Source organism: Triticum urartu, chromosome 1A (assembly GCF_056163025.1).
Source record: "Triticum urartu cultivar PI428250 chromosome 1A, HENAU_Tu73, whole genome shotgun sequence".
In the NCBI taxonomy this organism is placed as follows: Eukaryota; Viridiplantae; Streptophyta; class Magnoliopsida; order Poales; family Poaceae; genus Triticum; species Triticum urartu.
This window is the reverse complement of record NC_141873.1, coordinates 15,637,261-15,653,891: the sequence shown is the minus strand read 5'-3', so window position 1 is coordinate 15,653,891 and position 16,631 is coordinate 15,637,261. Positions and strand designations below refer to the sequence as shown.

General features: G+C 45.6%; 1 pseudogene; it reads right to left on the bottom strand.

Moving 5' to 3' along the window:
* Positions 1–4,211: 4,211 nt before the first annotated feature.
* On the bottom strand, positions 4,212–4,718 carry LOC147988430 (uncharacterized; annotated as a pseudogene).
* Between the last annotated feature and the right edge of the window lie 11,913 nt (positions 4,719–16,631).

The window sequence follows — 16,631 nt, the reverse complement described above, 5'->3', positions numbered from 1 at the left end:
GGACACCTGTAGAGCTCCTTTATAATCACCCAGTTACGTTGTGACGTTTGGTAGCACACAAAGTGTTCCTCTGGCAAACGGGAGTTGCATAATCTCATAGTCATAGGAACATGTATAAGTCATGAAGAAAGCAATAGCAACATACTAAACGATCGGATGCTAAGCTAATGGAATGGGTCATGTCAATCACATCATTCTCCTAATAATGTGATCCCGTTAATCAAATATCAACTCTTTATCTATGGTTAGGAAACATAACCATCTTTGATTAACGAGCTAGTCAAGTAGAGGCATATTAGTGACACTCTGTTTTTCTATGTATTCACACATGTATTATGTTTCCGGTTAATACAATTCTAGCATGAATAATAAACATTTATCATGAAATAAGGAAATAAATAATAACTTTATTATTGCCTCTAGGGCATATTTCCTTCAAATTATGTCGCCTAGTGCTTGGTATGAGGTCTTATCTATTATCAGAAGCAAATTCTCTTGGTCTGATGGTCGGTCCGATATGTCACAAGCTCCTTAATTCCCGCTGTTGCAGTTTCTAGAATCACAACCCGTTCGAGCTACATTTCTGAAAGTTTTATACAAAGTGCATTAGTTGAAACAGCTTTTGTTGTCAGTTGAAGTATCGTATTTTTGTCATTGTAGTATGATGCTTGCTTATATATATTTCTAATTTGAAAATTTTTATTCAACGTATTTATATGGCCTCAACTCATACTGCTATAGTACTTGGAGTTCTGTGATATATGTTCTGTTACGTTATCACTTATAGGTCAACTTGATTAGACTTCCGTTTGACGCACTTCTATTTGGATCAATTTTAAGAAACCTCATGTTTATAATTATTTTATACATTAGACACTGGTATTCTCATTTGTAGTTATGTTCAAATCTAGGAATTTTGGACAGCATGTAATTCATTTTTTATGTTTATTGTAATTCATTTAGCTTAGATCAGAATGCTATAATTAGCAAACTTTAGTAGGTCAAAATTCATTATCTTACTTTCACTTAATATTCTTCTCCTAATTTATGCAGATCTGAACCCCATTGCCTTTTATCATTGTTGGGAGATGGATGAGCTTGAGGTCATAGCCGAGCAGCTGTAGAACTGGGTCTCCACGGTTGAATATATATTCTGTGGTGCTAGTTAGGTTGTAATGGTTGATGTAATCGTTCTTGTAATGTTGCTTTATTAATGTTGTATATTCTGTAGATACCGCTGATGGTTGCATAAACTGGCATTATGATCTGTGTAAAACTAGCATTATAATACAGGCCGATGGTTGCATAAATTGGCATTGTGATCTGTGTAGAAATACTTAATCTTGGGCTAAATCTGGCATTAAGATCTTTTCTAATATTATGCTAGAAAAACGTACCGAGCATAAATTAGGCGAAAATAAATGTGCTAGAATAATTTAAATTGTGCTAAAATCCATGATGATTTCTATGACGAAAAACAGTGCCCATCTAGGCAGCCACGTCATCCCAATTGGCCAATAAAAAATCTTACATGGCATTAGGCCATGATGGTTTGTTCCGTCACACAGGCTTGGGCCTAGTTAGGGCTGGGGCGGGCTTGGGGCAGACCCATGACGGTCAAGAACCGTCACCGAAGGTACGATGTCAAATTATGACGCGATATACATGACGGATTTGAAATCCGTCAAGGATGCACATCTATGATGGTTTTGTACAGACCTGTGACGGATCAGATCCGTCATGGACTAACAGATTTCTTGTAGTGTTACCTACCACTTGCTTATCAAGCCTCCCAAATTGCCATGAACCTCTAACCTTTGTCACCCTTCCTAGCAAACCGTTGTTTGGCTATGTTACCGCTTTTCCTCAGCCCCTCTTATAGTGTTGCTAGTTGCAGGTGAAGATGAAGATTGCTCCATGTTGGATTATGTTTATGTTGTGATATCACAATATCTCTTATATTATTAATGCATCTATATACTTGGTAAAGGGTGGAAGGCTCGGCCTTATGCCTAGTGTTTTGTTCCACTCTTGCCACCCTAGTTTCCGTCATATCGGTATTATGTTTTCGGATTTTGTGTCCCTAACGCGGTTGGGTGATTTATGGGACCCCCTTGACAGTTCGCTTTGAATAAAACTCCTCCAGCAAGGCCCAACCTTGGTTTTACCATTTGCCTCACCACCACCTACTTTTCCCTTGGGAGTCGCGCTCTCAAGGGTCATCTTTATTTAGCCCCCCGGGCCAATGCTTCTGTAAGTGTTGGTCCGAACTAGAGCCCCTTGCAGCGCCACCTCGGGGATGCTTGAGGGCTGGTTTTAGTTGTACGGATTGCTCATCCGGTGTTGCCCTGAGAACGAGATATGTGCAGCTCCTATCGGGATGTCGGCGCATCGGGCAGTCTTGCTGGTATTGTTTTACCATTGTCGAAATGTCTTGTAACCGGGATTCCGAGTCTGATCGGGTCTTCCTGGGAGAAGGAATATCCTTCGTTGACCGTGAGAGCTTGTGATGGGCTAATTTGGGACACCCCTGCAAGGTATAAACTTTCGAGAGCCATGCCCGCGGTTATGTGGCAGATGGGAATTTGTTAATGTCCGGTTGTAGTAAACTTGAAGCAAACCCTTCTAAAATACACCAACCGTGTGCGTAACCGTGAGTATCTCTTTTCGGGGTTGTTCGAGAGGAGAACACGGTGTTTGGGTTATGTTTGACGTAAGTAGGAGTTCAGAATCACTTCTTGATCATTACTAGTTGATGACCGCTTGCTAAGCTCCTCTTCTCGCTCTTGGTTTCGTAAGTTAGCCACCATATTTTGCTTAGTCGCTGCTGCAACCTCACCACTTTACTCCTTCCTTACCCATTAAGCTTTGCTAGTCTTGATACCCATGGTAATGGGATTGCTGAGTCCTCGTAGCTCACAGATTACTACACCAACAGTTGCAGGTACAGGTTTGCGATGATCATGACGTGAGAGCGATGTTACTTGTTTTGGAGTTCTTCTTCTTCTTCGTCGATCTTGGGATAGGTTCCTGGTCGGCAGCCTGGGCTAGCAGGGTGGATATTGTTTGAGTTTCTGTTTATGTTTCATCCGTAGTCGGACGTTGATCTTAAGTATGATGTATTGTTGTATTCATGTGACATTGTATGTCTTGGATGTATTCCCACTATTATGTAATGTTGATGTAATGGTATCCACCTTGCAAAAGCGTCTTCAAGATGCGCTTCTATCCTTGGTGGGACCTTCCAGTTCCTTTAGGATAGGGTCGCATCCTGGGCGTGACAAGAGAGCAGCTGTTATTTATGGTAAACATAATGTGTCACGTTACATTTGTATGGTATGTGCGCTTTTGATTCTTAGGTAGTTAGAGATAGACTTTGTTTTAATCTTTGGCGTGTCTAGGACCTGGTCCAGGGAGAGAGCTCGGATGTGGATAAACTTGCGAGAGAGAGAGAGAGAGCGGCGTTGCGGAAGAAAAAACTTGAGGAAAGCTGCAGGTGCGACCGACGGACGAGTCCATACAGGGCTAAATTTCGTGTTTTGACCCTTTTCGCATAGAAATTCAGGATCTGGCCCTTATTGGAAAGAATTTCAGGATTTGACCCTTTCTCTACCGCCAGGGGTTATGGCGGTAGGGTTAGACAGGCCACCGCCAGGGTCCATGGCGGTAGGGTGCGACGGAGGGGAATGGAAGCCGTTTGCCCGCGCTGACGTGGATAAGTAACCTACCGCCAGAACCCCTGGCGGTAGGTGGTGGCTGGGTTTTTGCCTACGGAATTTTCTGTAACGAAATATCAAAATGCCCTGGCGGTAGGTTGTGTGACCTTACCGCCAGGGTACCTGGCGGTAGGGTCCTATGTTTTACACATTCAAGTTTAATTGCTTGTTTCTTTTCACATCAATGATATGGAGGCTAAAAAACAGATCTCAAACAAATGGCCTTACATACACAATAATAACACTTGAAGTACATAGACATGTATTTTATCATGAAAGTATATACTCATTTCTTTTACCATGAAAGTATACTCATATTGACAAGAACAAATGGCATGAATTTAACTTAATGTTCCAACTGAATTGATAATGAACAAATGGCATTACAAGAGGTACATAGTTTCATTATTCATTGAGAACATAATTGAAAGACACAAGACAAACTAATAAGACGATTTGCTGATAATTTCGAAGAGCGGGCAGACATCATCATCTTCAGAGCTTCCCGTATGATAGGCCTGGCCGTGGAGACAGATACGGCAGCGGATCCACCGGTTCAGGCGGAGGCGGAACGCTGGTCGGCATCCGACCGTTCAAGCCCTCCCACCTTGCCCTGCCCGTTGGAGTTTTCGCCTCCGCCCTTCCCCAGTTGATGATATCGAACGCAGATGCACTTGGGGGCGGCATCCTGGCTCTCTACTCCGCATTGCTCTCGATGTAGATTCTCCGGCCCAAATTGCTCAGGAGATAGTTGGAGTAATTCTGCGCAACTTCAATGCATGCTTCCCGGCGGACACGGCGGATACTTGGATCTGCCTCCATCTCTGCCTTCACTTTCTTCCACTCCTTCACGCTCTGCGACCAACCTTTGACATCGTCGAGGATCCGCTCTGCCCTCTCGTGCCACCGCTTTGCCCTCGTCGCCTGTAGGACCTCGTCTGAGACAGTTCCCACCGGCTGCAGCAACTCGGGGAAGGTCTCGTACATGTACGGGAGCGGCATCTCTGACGAAATGTGTTGCAGAGGAGTAGGAGGAGCAGGCGGTGATGGAGTCAGTGGTGCTTGCTCCAAGCTTTCGTACCTAAACATATAGATTCATCACACAAAAGGTTCATCACCTTGAAATAAATCTAAACCTAGGTTCATTTTGAGAGTTCAACATTTCTTCTCCAACTACATCCACTACTTGAAATATAGCATATCAACATGCATCATCATATCACAACAAATTCCTCCACACATGCATCATATAAAAAATCCTTCAAAAATAATAAGAACTAGGGTTCATCTTCACATAACCATACCAACAAGTGAGTAGAGTTCATATCTAACAAAATATAACATCTAGAATCAACCTAAATCAATCCTAGGGTTCAAAATAATTAAATCTAGTACAAAAAGGGAGTGATTTGAATCAAATAATGCGACGAATCGGATGCTATTTGTCTAAAACTAATTGAAGGGATCGAAGAAGCTTACCTTGCTTTCTACCGGTCCATCTCGATCCGCAAAAACGGTGAAGAAACGACGAAGATCAGAGGGAGGAGTGGAGGAGATGAGAGAGGGGGCGAGAGGAAGAACTCCTCTGTTCTTGGGGCGGCTAGTTGGGGGAGAAGGGGGAGGGGTGGGGCGGCCCGCGGCTTATAAGTACCCTAAACCCTACCGCCAGGTTCCCTGGCGGTAGGATCGGACAGGCTACCGCCAGGGCATGTGGCGGTAGGGTGGGATGGACGGGGACGGAGACCGTTAAAACTGCTGACGTGAATAAGTGTCCTACCGCCACAGGTTCTGGCGGTAGGCTAGGTAATCTTACCACCAGGGCTAGTGGCGGTAGGAAAAAGGGTCAAATCCCAATTTTTTTCAACAGGGGTCAAATCCTGAATTTCTATGCGTTAAGGGTCAAAACACGAAATTTGGCCTCCATACGGGGCTGGAGGAACTAGCGACACGTCTTCTAGACCAGCCAGCATGCTAACATTTTTTTGTGAGACACACGTGTTGCTGGCTAGCGTGAACGCATGTTGTTGGTTTTTTTCGGTTGCATGCACGCATGTTGACAGGTTCTTTTTCTGTTTTCAATAGTTTGGATTTATTTTGTGACATTACTTTTTTGTGGGATTAATTGTTTGGATCCTTCACGATCAATAAAAATCTTCGAGTTGATAACGTGAACATGTTAGCACACACACATGTATTTGTTGTTCAAACTATTCATATATTGGGGTTTGTTTTAATGTTGAATTTGACTCATCTCGAAAAGAAAAAAGTTAAATTTAACTATATTTATGTCAGTGACGAACACCACACATACATGTGTGCACGCTACAAGGACGAGAACTCTGAAAGGGAAACAAAAACCATACATACATAGACAAGGATTAGGTAATGTAGGACTACCATATATACACAGATTATTATGACACACTCAGACGGCCGCCTGTGGCCACAGCTCATACCCTACACCCCATGTGTTAGGGTTTCTTCTACCTCCTGCCGACAGTTGCGGACCTAGCCACCAGGCCAGGATGGGCCAACAATGCAACTATGCATGTCGATATAGTTTTTCTTTTATTTCTTTTAGCCTTTTTGTTATGGTATAAAGCTCACTTCTCAATCTCGGGGTGGGCCGTTGCTCACCCTGTCCACCCTCTACCTCCGCCACTGCCTGCCGGCTTTGTTGTCGATCTATCTCGTCTCCTATTGTCTTAGGACCATGGAGGCGCGATGGATCCCGGTCATTGTCGGCGGGAGGACTCTGGTTTTTATGCTTTTTAAAGTTTTGCTATGGCTCGTGTCCTATTCAGAGATGCGTGGCGGAGGCGGCTCTATGTGTAGGAGATATGCCCTAGAGGCAATAATAAATGATATTATTTATCTCTAAGTTCATAATTATGTTTATGTTCCATGCTATAACTGCAATGATTCTCGATTCTGCAATATCCACGAGGCTCGGAGGAAGACTCATATGCACGTGTGGAATAATAAACGGTAAGAAGTATTCTTAGTCTGGCCTCTAAGACTAGCTCAAGTGTTGCATGATGGTTCTGTTTTCCTGATCATGGGCATGTCAATGCCAGCAACTTTGAGGGCACAATGTTAAGAGAACATTTGTGTTGAATCAACCCGGATTGATGTTATGCTATGAGATTCATTCGTCACAAGTTAATGGTACATAACACAGAGATGGTTAATGTTTGCATGATTCCTTAGACCATGAGAGTATCGAGTTTCTTCATGCTTGCTTCATGAACTTTGGGGTTTGTTAAACGTCATCCGTAAATGGGTGGCTATTATGGTGGCTTACGGGTTCATGGAAAAGTATGTCAAGTAACTTGATAGCTCAAGATTGGGATTTGCTCCTCCGACGATGGAGAGATATTCTCGGGCCCTCTTGGTGTTACGGTATCCATAATCGTCTGGCCAGACACCTCGTGATTTGATCACTGGGATGCCGGAACACGGAAACGAGAAAAGAGAACAAATCCGGTAACGAGGTAACTTGCATGGTGGACAAATGGTTCATCCACGGGGATGCAACAAATCTCACCTCGGGTGTTTGTGACATATCACGAAGCAACAGGAATAGCTCACTGCAACTGGAGGTTCACTCGAATATTTATTCGTGTGGGTATAGGGGTCAATATGTGTGTCCACGGCTCCGATGTTGGTCATTGATCGAAAGGGGTTCCGGGTCATGTCTATACTTCACCGAACCTATAGGGTCACACGCTTAAGGGTCATCTATCTACTGAATACTAGACAAGGAGTCTGAGAGAAAATCACCGAAAAAGTTTCGGACACTGGAAAAGTTTCACACAGCGGAAAAGGTTCCGTAGAGACAGGTCATCGGATGAGTTTCGATGAAACTGAAAAGTTGTTTCAGGGGATACCTGTAACACCCTCGATGCGACTATATCTCACACATGTCGAGGCACAACTTAGAGGCATAATCGCATTGAAGGCATATGTCGCAAGACAGGAAATCATCACAAACATCCCATGTAATATAGATGAATAAAAGGGATAACATAGTTGGCTTACACTTGCCACATCAATCAAGTACATAAATAACATACATCATCCAAACACTCATGGCCCAACTACGGCGCCAAAATGAAAGATAACCCAACATGCGACATGGTCCCGATCACCCCCAACAGGGCACCACTACTGATCATCAGGAAAGGAAACATAGTAACGTTGAGAGTCCTCGTCGAACTCCGACTTGAGCTCGAGCGCGTCACCTGGAGCGGAATCACCTGGACCTGCATCTGGTGTAATAGTAATCTGTGAGCCACAGGGACTCAGCAATCTCGCACCCTCGCGATCAAGACTATTTAAGCTTATAGGTAGGGCAAGGTAAATATAAGTGGAGCTGCAGCAAGCAACTAGCATATATGGTGGCTAACTTATTCGCAAAAGAGAGCAAGAAGAGGAGGCAAAGCGCGAGCGAGAAACTAGAGAACAACGTGCGCAAACATTACTCCAACACCGTGTCCACTTCCCGGACTCCGCCGAGAAGAGGCCATCACGGTAACACACACGGTTGATACATTTTAATTAAATTAAGGTTCAAGTTATCTACAACCGGACATTAACAAATTCCCATCTGCCCATAACCGCGGGCACGGCTTTCGAAAGTTCAAATCCCTGCAGGGGAGTCCCAACTTAGCCCATGACAAGCTCTCACGGTCAACGAAGGAATAGACCTCCTCCCGAGACGTTCCGATCAGACTCGGTATCTCGGTTCTTCAATACATTTTGACAGGTTAAAACAAGACCAGCAACACCGCCCAAATGTGCCGACAAATCTCGATAGGAGCTGCACATATCTCGTTCTCAGGGCACACTCAGATGAGCCAGACGTCGGGTAGGCTAGCCCAGAGTTGCCCCTGGTAGCCCCGGACATCGCTCGGTTGGACCAACACTCAGAGGAGCACTGGCCCGGGGGGGCTAAAATAAGATGACCCTCGGGCTCCGGAAACCCAAGGGAAAAGAGGCTAGGTGGCAAATAGTAAAACCAAGGTTGGGCATTGCTGGAAAAGCTTTAAACAAGGCGAACTATCAAGGGGTTCCCATTATAACCCAACCGCGTAAGGAACGCAAAATCCGGGAACATAACACCGATATGACGGAAACTAGGGCGGCAAGAGTGGAACAAAACACTAGGCGAGAGGCCGAGCCTTCCACCCTTTATCAAGTATATAGATGCATTAAGATAACATGGCAATATAATGATATCCCAAAAAGTAAATGAATGTTCCAACAAGGAACGGCCTCCAATCTTCACCTGCAACTAGCAACGCTATAAGAGGGGCTGAGCAAAGCGGTAACATAGCCAATCAACGGTTTGCTAGGACATGGTGGGTTAGAGGTTTGACATGGCAATTTGGGAGGCTGGCAAGCAAATGGTAGGCATCGTAGCATTGGCATAGCAAAAGAGCGAGCAAACTAGCATAGCAAAGAGAGTAGTGATTTCAAGGGTATGATCATCTTGCCTGCACGGGATGCTATGCGGGATGCGATGCGGGATGCATATGCAAGATGTGACAGGGAATGCATGAACCTGGCCTCAACATGGAAATCCAAGTGTGCCACTGGAAAGATCAGATGAAATCGCTTGAAAACGATATAAAGAACGCCGGAATCGGAGTTACGATTTGGAAATGGCAAGCGATTCAAAAATGACACCGGTATGCGATTTACAGCAAGTAGCCATCTAAATGCAATGAGATGAACATGCTACAGCACACAAACATGACAACAAAATACATGGCAGGGATGTATTCAAGATGCTTAACAAAAGTCTAGCACTGAGCCACGGCCAATTCATCCATTAACAGGTTCAAACAAGCATGGCAAAAATGCATATGGCAAACAGATCTCAGACTTAGTGAAATTAACACTTGTCTAGAATTTCAGACCAAGTAGCCCACTTCGGAGCAACAAAACAACATGCTACAGGACCTGAACATGGAAAAGTAAAACATGGCATGGAGCTACTCAAATAGCTTAACAAAAGTCCCTTAGTGACCTTGAGCCAAAAGGGATCAGAAAATATACTAACAAGCACGTGAACATCGTGAAAACATAATCAGTTTTCAGACTTAGTGAAAACTGGCACATGCTGAAACATAACTCAAGTAGGCATGTTTACGAGCTCGATGCACTCACTACGGTGCAAGTCATGACAATATAAGCATACATCTATCAAGAACACACAAAATTCAAGCTAGAAATGGCAAGAACAATAGCATAGCATGCACGTATCAACTACAACATCATCGGCAAAATTGCAAACAAGTTGACAATCTGCCCAGATTCACAAAGTAGCAAAAGTAGAGCTCGATTGACTAAAGCTAGGGTGGTCCAAAATTGCAAACAAAGACATGGATGGATAGAGCACTACAAGTTTAATAAAACATCCTTACTGATCATCCTCAAAAGAGGCACGGATCTCTCGAAAACAACAAGAACATATGGCAACATGAGATAAACAGCTCAAGGACTTAGTGGAAATGCTAAGTCCCTGAAAACAGAATTACCAAATGCACCACTTTGCAAGCTTGCACTAGTCACCACACACATCACAAAAATACATGGGTTGCACCTCTGGAAAGATGACAAAACCCTTAACAAAACATATGTAGAGCATCAGGGCATATCACGCACACAATAATCATGGAAAAAATGACAAAAACCTAAATGGAATAGCAGATCTGACAATTATCTCAAGTAGCCCTCTTCCAACAGCATTTCGGGCACCGAGATGAACTCAAATGAAAATGATGCAATGGAATGAAATTATTTACTCTCAGAGATGAACATTTTGATATGCTATATGCATGAATCTGAGCTACGGATGCAAAGTTACGAGGCTACGAACAGGTGCACTTGGATCTGAGAATTTCGGGACTTGGAGGAAAATCACCCTAGGGTTTACTGTTCACGGATCTGGATCTCGCGAAGAACACTGTAGCACGGCGGCGCGGAAGCCGAGGATCGACGGAGGGGCTCGATCTCGCCGGAGATCGTCGGGGAACGAAGGCCGGGGCGCCGGATCCGGCCTCGGGCCGCGGATGAGGCGCCGGCGACGAGGAGTAGGGGCGGCGGCGTGGTCGGCGGCGGCCGGGGCGCGCGGCGGCCGGGGAGTGCGGCGCGGTGGCCGGCGAGCGCGGCGCGGTGGCGGACGAAGGCCGAGCGGTGGCCGGGGTCGGGGAAGACGTCGGGCGGCAGCGGACGAAGGCCGGGCGGCGGGGCGCGGCGACTGGGCCACGGGGGCCCGCGGCGGGCCAAGCGGGCTGGCGGCGGGGAGGCTCCCGGCGCGACACGTGGTGCAGTCTCACTGGCTGGGCGTGGCGGCGCGACGAGTCCGGCCAGGGGCAGACATGTCCGGCGCGACGGGGCGATTTTTAGGGTTTCGGGGGAAGAAGGAGATCCGAAAACGGAGGGGTTCTTTAAATAGGCATAGAGGGAGCTAGGAGAGTCCAAATGAGGTGCGGTTTTTGGCCACGTGATCGTGATCGAACGATCTAGATGATGGAGAAGGCTTAGATGGGTTTTGGGCCAAATTGGAGGGGTGTTGGGCTGCAACACACACGAGGCCTTTTCGGTCCCTCGGTTAACCGTTGGAGTATCAAACGAAGTCCAAATGATATGAAACTTGACAGGCGGTCTACCAGTAGTAAACCAAGGCCGCTTGGCAAGTCTCGGTCCAATCCGGAAATGTTTAATCCCCACACACGAAAGAAAGCTAGAAATGACCACCGGAGGAGAACAAAGCGCCGGAATGCAAAACGGACAACGGGGAAAATGCTCGAATGCATGAGATGAACATGTATGCAAATGCAATGCACATGATGACATGATATGAGATGCATGACAATGATAACAACACACGGAGACAAAGACCCGAACCAGAGAAAATAAAATAACTTAACGCCGGAAACGGCAAGAGTTGGAGTACAAATTGGGTAAGTTACATCCGGGGTGTTACAACACTCCACCACTACGAAAGGATCTCATCCCGAGATCTAGGACTGAAAGAACGCTGGGTACTTAGAACAGAGGTGATCCTCGCATTCCCAGGTAGCTTCATGGTCGGAATGGTGTGACCACTTGACTTTGAGAAATTTTATTGACTTGTTGCGAGTCTTGCGTTCAGTCTCTTCAAGAATAGCAACTGGGTGCTCACGATAGGAGAGATCTTCTTGGAGCTCAATGTCCTCGAAGTTGACGGTGCGGCCAGGAGTCTTGAAGTACTTTCGGAGCTGAGAGACATGCAACACATCATGAACATTTGCAAAGTTTGAAGGAAGCTCGAGTTGATAGGCGAGATCACCTCTCTTGCTGACAATCTTGAAAGGTCCCACGTATCTAGGGGCAAGCTTCCCTTTGATACCGAAGCGACGAGTACCTTTCATAGGAGATACGCGAAGGTAAACATGATCTCCGATCTCGAAAGCCAAATCACGGTGCTTACTATCATAGTAGCTCTTCTGGCAGGATTGGGCTGCTTTGAGGTTATCACGAATGACTTTGCACATTTCTTCTGCCTCTGTGATTAAGTCATTACCAAAAGCTGACGTTCACCGGTTTCAGACCAGTTGAGAGGGGTACGGCACTTCCTGCCATACAGAATTTCAAATGGGGCCTTGCCCGAACTTGCTTGAAAACTGTTGTTGTAGGAGAATTCAGCATAAGGAAGACAATCCTCCCACTTCATGCCGAAGGAGATTACACAAGCCCTGAGCATATCTTCAAGAATCTGGTTGACACGCTTGACTTGACCGCTAGTTTGAGGATGGAAAGCTGTGTTGAAGCGGATGTTGGTGCCCATGGCCTTCTGAAAAGAATCCCAAAATTTGGAGGTAAAGATGCTACCACGGTCTGAAGATATCACTTGTGGAATACCATGCAGAGAGACAATACGAGAGGTATAGAGTTCCGCCAATTGAGCTGCAGTGATCGACTCTTTGATAGGCAGAAAGTGAGCCACTTTGGTGAGTTTATCGATGACAACGAATATAGCATCATTGCCACGCTTGGACTTTGGAAACCCAGTCACAAAGTCCATTTCAATGTGGTCAAACTCCCATTCTGGAATGGCAAGAGGTTGGAGGAGACCTGCTGGCCTTTGGTGTTCTGCCTTCACTCTTATGCAGACATCACATTCATTCACGAATTGAGCAATCTCGTGCTTCATTCGAGTCCACCAATAAGCCTGCTTAAGGTCCTGATACATCTTCATACTCCCAGGGTGGATGGAGAGGAGAGAATTGTGAGCCTCGTTCATGATCACTTTACGAAGTTCACCTTTGGGCACAACAATACGATCCTCGAAGAAGAGAGTGTCCTTGTCATCAAGGCGGTAGCACTTGTACTTGGGTTGACTCTTGGCAATCCCAATCTTCACCTTTTTCACCATAGCATCAAGAAGCTGGGCTTGGCGAATCTGGTCTTCCAAGGTAGGAGAGACTTGAAGGTTGGCAAGGAAACCTTGAGGAACAACTTGCAGATTAAGTTTGCGGAAAGCTTCACAAAGCTCGGGTTGATAAGGCTTGAGAATCAGACTTTTGCAGTAAGCCTTTCTGCTCAATGCGTCAGAAATCACATTGGCCTTTCCTGGAGTATACTCGATACTCGGATTATACTCTTGAATCATTTCGACCCATCGAGTCTGCCTGAGGTTGAGATTAGGCTGAGTGAAGATGTACTTGAGGCTCTTGTGATCAGTGAAAATGTCCACTTTTCTTCCCAATAAGAGATGTCTCCAAGTCAAAAGAGCATGCACAACTGCCGCCAACTTGAGAGCATGAGTGGGGTAGTTCTTCTCATTAGGCTTCAACTGGCGAGAGGTATAAGCAACAACTTTCTTCTCTTGCATCAACACTGCGCCAAGACCTTGGAGAGAGGCATCACAAAAGACCTCGTACGGTTTGGATTCATCAGGCGGAGTCAGAACTGGAGCAGTGATCAATTTCTCTTTCAAAGTGTTGAAAGCAATGTCACACTCCGGAGACCAAACGTATTTGACATGCTTCTGGAGAAGATTAGAGAGAGGCTTCGCGATCTTAGAAAAGTTTTCAACGAATCTTCGGCAATAGCTTGCGAGACCGAGGAAGCTGCGGAGTTGCTTCATGTTCTGAGGAGGTTCCCAATTAACAATTGCGGACACCTTCTCAGGATTCACGGCAATGCCCTTGGTGGAGATGATATGACCAAGATAAAGAACCTCATCGAGCCAAAATTCGCACTTGGAGAACTTGGCGTAGAACTTGTGTTCTCTGAGCTTATCAAGCACCAAACGCAAGTGTTTGGCATGATCTTCCTTGTTCTTCGAGGAAACCAGAATGTCGTTGAGATAGACCAAAACGAAGTCATTGGTGTAGGCGTTGAAGATGAAGTTCATCATGCGAGAGAACATCGGAGGAGCGTTGACGAGGCCAAAAGACATGACAGTGTACTCATATGAACCATAGCTTGTCCTGAAAGCCGTCTTGGGAATATCTTGCTCACGAATTCGAATCTGATGATAACCCATACGGAGATCAAGCTTGGAGAATACTTGGGCACCTTTGAGTTGTTCGAATAGCTCATTGATGTTAGGAAGTGGGTATTTGTTCTTGATGGTCTTCTTGTTCAATGGACGGTAATCAACACAAAGTCGGTCCGTTCCATCCTTCTTCTTCACAAAAAGAACACCACAACCCCACGGAGAAGAACTAGGCCGGATGAGCCCATTTTCTCTTGAATATCGAGTTGCTTCTTCAGCTCCTTCAACTCTTCAGGTCCGAGCTTGTAAGGACGCTTGCACACAGGTTCCGTACCAGGCTCAAGATCAATGACGAATTCAACTGGCTGGTGCGGAGGCATTCCTGGGAGCTCTTCTGGAAAGACGTCTTGATATTCGCAAACGACTGGAATTTGCGAGATAGCATCCAGTTCACCCTTCTCATTGAGAGAAAACAGGCGGATGGTATCATCACGAGCGGCAAAGACAATTACATCCTCAGACGAATGAGTCAATTGAATCTGCCTGGCTGCACAATCAAGATGAGCCTTGTGCTTAGAAAGCCAATCCATTCCGAGAATAAGATCAACATCCGAGTTACCAAGAACCACCGGAGAAGATAGAAACTTGTAATCGCCCAACGTGATAGTAACATCCGGGGCGATAGCGCTTGCATTCATGAATTTACCCGGAGAAACAACAGATAACTGTCTAGGAAAATCTTGTAAAGGCAACTCATGCTTAGAAACAAATGGTCTCGAGATGAAACAATGCGATGCACCCGTGTCAAAAAGAACTTTAGCAGGAATATCATTAACAGGAAGGTTACCCATGATGACATCTGATGAGTCCTCTGCCTGAGCTGCATTCATCAAATTGTCCTTGGCAGACTTGGGGTTATGCTTGACCACAGCTATACTTGCCGATCTCATAGGAGGAGGAGGAAGACGCCTCTAGTTGAAACACTTGTTGGCATAGTGACCCTTCTCTTGGCACTTGTTGCACGTGACCTTTGAAAGCGGACGGTGATATGAAGCACTCGATCTTGGAGGTTGAGACGAAGTCTTGTTCTGAAAGCCAGGGTTAGGTGGGTGGGAAGAACCACTGCCACCTTTGCTCTTCTGCTGATACGGCTGACGAAACGGAGGAGGAGGAAGCCAATACTTCTGCTGCTTGGCCACTTGAGTAGAGGAAGAAGGCGTAGTGTCTCTGACTCGCTTCTTGGAAGCATCACACCTCAACTGAGCGGCCTCTTGCTTCAATGCCATGTTGTAGAACTCATCGTACCTCAAGGGTTCAAAGAGAACAAGAGCTAGCTGAATTTCTTCTCTGAGACCACCCCTGAACTGGTATATCATGCTCTTCTCATCAGGGACGTCCTGCTTGGCAAAGCGGGCAAGCTTCTGAAACAACTTGTTGTAGTCATAGACAGACAAAGAGCCTTGCTTCAGGTTGCGGAATTCCTCACGCTTACTTTCAACCACGCTCTGCGGAATGTGATGAGCTCAGAAACCTTGACGGAATTCATCCCAAGTGATAACACGTCCACCTCTGGAATCCTTGTACTACTGGAACCATTCTGCAGCTTGATCTTTGAGTTGGAAGGAAGCGAACTTGACGAAATCTTCAGGCCTGACGTTGCTGCACTCGAAATGCTTGCACAGATCCACGAGCCAATCGTCAGCATCGGTTGCCTCAACACAATTTCTGAAAGTCTTTGGCCCATTAGCAAGGAACTGGTTGAGTGTAGCAAAGTGATTCTGATTGTTGCCTTGATTCCCTTGGTTGCCTTGATTGCGCTCTTGGAGAATTTGCATGATCAACTGTGTGTTTGCATTGGTTGCGGCCATCACAGCTTGCCATGCCTCCGGAGGAGGTGGAGGTGGTGGCGGATCAGGATTCGGAGTCGTGCGCGTTGGAGGAGCCATCCTGAAGAGGATGACATCCATTAGCACATTGACAGACAAATATTGAAGCTGAATCCAACAGAATGAAAATTGCAACATATAGTCTTCACATCCGAACAAAATGAACGAATGCATTCCTTTGAAATGGTCACATATCCATAAATTGAGAAGCCACGTAGAATTAAGGTAGAGAAATAAATCAACAAGGTACGGATCAAGAACGAATAATCGGTAAGAAATCCCAATCTCAAACCAATATCCGTGGAAGAAGAACTAGAGCTACGAGAATTCCCACCTATGAAACTCCCGAACCTTTCTGGTTATGCAATCAGGTGTTGGGGATACAGGGGAACCATAATATCTCACCCAAACTAGAAAATCCTACATACAGTTGTATCCATCCTTCAACACATAACCGGGAAAAACTTCGGAAACCATCCATCTCAACCTTCGAAAAACATCCGTTATACAAGTTATGGCGATACTCCCGAACTC